The sequence below is a fragment of the Dicentrarchus labrax genome, unplaced genomic scaffold (assembly GCF_905237075.1).
Source record: "Dicentrarchus labrax unplaced genomic scaffold, dlabrax2021, whole genome shotgun sequence".
NCBI classification, from domain to species: Eukaryota; Metazoa; Chordata; class Actinopteri; family Moronidae; genus Dicentrarchus; species Dicentrarchus labrax.
Genome location: NW_026136901.1, coordinates 5,683 through 8,370, shown reverse-complemented (window position 1 = coordinate 8,370; position 2,688 = coordinate 5,683). Strand labels below are relative to the sequence as shown.

Here is a 2,688-nt window from a genome sequence, read left to right as displayed (position 1 = left end):
TGTGTGTGTTTGTACAGTGTTAATAAAGTTGTGTGTTTGTACAGTGTTAATAGTTGTGTTTTGTACAGTGTTAATAAAGTTGTGTTTGTACAGTGTTAATAAAGTTGTGTGTTTGTACAGTGATAATAAAGTTGTGTGTTTGTACAGTGTTAATAAAGTTGTGTGTTTTGTACAGTGTTAATAAAGTTGTGTGTTTGTACAGTGTTAATAAAGTTGTGTGTTTGTACAGTGATAATAAAGTTGTGTTTGTACAGTGTTAATAAAGTTGTGTGTTTGTACAGTGTTAATAAAGTTGTGTCTGTACAGTGTTAATAAAGTTGTGTGTTTGTACAGTGTTAATAAAGTTGTGTGTCTGTACAGTGTTAATAAAGTTGTGTGTTTGTACAGTGTTAATAAAGTTGTGTTTGTACAGTGTTAATAAAGTTGTGTGTTTGTACAGTGTTAATAAAGTTGTGTGTTTGTACAGTGATAATAAAGTTGTGTGTTTGTACAGTGTTAATAAAGTTGTGTGTTTGTACAGTGTTAATAAAGTTGTGTGTCTGTACAGTGTTAATAAAGTTGTGTGTTTGTACAGTGTTAATAAAGTTGTGTTTGTACAGTGATAATAAAGTTGTGTGTTTGTACAGTGTTAATAAAGTTGTGTTTGTACAGTGTTAATAAAGTTGTGTGTTTGTACAGTGTTAATAAAGTTGTGTGTTTGTACAGTGATAATAAAGTTGTGTGTTTGTACAGTGTTAATAAAGTTGTGTGTTTGTACAGTGTTAATAAAGTTGTGTGTTTATACAGTGTTAATAAAGTTGTGTGTTTGTACAGTGTTAATAAAGTTGTGTGTTTGTACAGTGTTAATAAAGTTGTGTTTGTACAGTGATAATAAAGTTGTGTGTTTGTACAGTGTTAATAAAGTTGTGTTTGTACAGTGTTAATAAAGTTGTGTGTTTGTACAGTGTTAATAAAGTTGTGTTTGTACAGTGTTAATAAAGTTGTGTGTTTGTACAGTGTTAATAAAGTTGTGTGTTTGTACAGTGTTAATAAAGTTGTGTGTTTGTACAGTGATAATAAAGTTGTGTTTGTACAGTGTTAATAAAGTTGTGTGTTTGTACAGTGATAATAAAGTTGTGTGTCTGTACAGTGTTAATAAAGTTGTGTTTGTACAGTGTTAATAAAGTTGTGTGTTTGTACAGTGTTAATAAAGTTGTGTTTGTACAGTGTTAATAAAGTTGTGTGTTTGTACAGTGTTAATAAAGTTGTGTGTTTGTACAGTGTTAATAAAGTTGTGTGTTTGTACAGTGTTAATAAAGTTGTGTGTTTGTACAGTGTTAATAAAGTTGTGTTTGTACAGTGTTAATAAAGTTGTGTGTTTGTACAGTGTTAATAAAGTTGTGTGTTTGTACAGTGTTAATAAAGTTGTGTTTGTAAAGTGTTAATAAAGTTGTGTGTTTGTACAGTGTTAATAAAGTTGTGTTTGTACAGTGTTAATAAAGTTGTGTGTTTGTACAGTGATAATAAAGTTGTGTGTTTGTACAGTGTTAATAAAGTTGTGTGTTTGTACAGTGTTAATAAAGTTGTGTGTTTGTACAGTGTTAATAAAGTTGTGTTTGTAAAGTGTTAATAAAGTTGTGTGTCTGTACAGTGATAATAAAGTTGTGTTTGTACAGTGATAATAAAGTTGTGTTTGTACAGTGATAATAAAGTTGTGTTTGTACAGTGATAATAAAGTTGTGTTTGTACAGTGTTAATAAAGTTGTGTTTGTACAGTGTTAATAAAGTTGTGTCTGTACAGTGTTAATAAAGTTGTGTGTCTGTACAGTGTCAATAAAGTTGTGTGTTTGTACAGTGTTAATAAAGTTGTGTTTGTACAGTATTAATAAAGTTGTGTGTTTGTACAGTGTTAATAAAGTTGTGTTTGTTCAGTGATAATAAAGTTGTGTTTGTTCAGTGATAATAAAGTTGTGTGTCTGTACAGTGTTAATAAAGTTGTGTTTGTACAGTGATAATAAAGTTGTGTTTGTAAAGTGTTAATAAAGTTGTGTGTTTGTACAGTGATAATAAAGTTGTGTGTTTGTACAGTGTTAATAAAGTTGTGTGTTTGTACAGTGTTAATAAAGTTGTGTGTTTGTACAGTGTTAATAAAGTTGTGTTTGTAAAGTGTTAATAAAGTTGTGTGGTCTGTACAGTGATAATAAAGTTGTGTTTGTACAGTGATAATAAAGTTGTGTTTGTACAGTGATAATAAAGTTGTGTTTGTACAGTGATAATAAAGTTGTGTTTGTACAGTGTTAATAAAGTTGTGTTTGTACAGTGTTAATAAAGTTGTGTCTGTACAGTGTTAATAAAGTTGTGTGTTTGTACAGTGATAATAAAGTTGTGTGTCTGTACAGTGTCAATAAAGTTGTGTGTTTGTACAGTGTTAATAAAGTTGTGTTTGTACAGTATTAATAAAGTTGTGTGTTTGTACAGTGTTAATAAAGTTGTGTGTTTGTACAGTGTTAATAAAGTTGTGTGTCTGTACAGTGTTAATAAAGTTGTGTGTTTGTACAGTGTTAATAAAGTTGTGTGTTTGTACAGTGTTAATAAAGTTGTGTTTGTACAGTGATAATAAAGTTGTGTTTGTACAGTGATAATAAAGTTGTGTTTGTACAGTGTTAATAAAGTTGTGTTTGTACAGTGTTAATAAAGTTGTGTCTGTAC

General features: G+C 29.4%; 1 long non-coding RNA gene across 2 annotated transcripts; it reads left to right on the top strand.

Annotated features, from left to right (window-relative positions):
* The first annotated feature begins 379 nt into the window (after positions 1-379).
* Positions 380-2,313, top strand: LOC127360632 (uncharacterized). Of its 2 annotated transcripts, XR_007883855.1 has the most exons (4): positions 380-745; positions 852-1,352; positions 1,590-1,668; positions 2,236-2,313. It is a non-coding gene; the product is annotated as an uncharacterized LOC127360632 (long non-coding RNA). The 2 variants fall into 2 exon arrangements; XR_007883856.1 differs by lacking the exons at positions 1,590-1,668; positions 2,236-2,313 and having other exon boundaries at positions 380-506; positions 586-745; positions 852-1,409.
* The last annotated feature ends 375 nt before the right edge of the window (positions 2,314-2,688 follow it).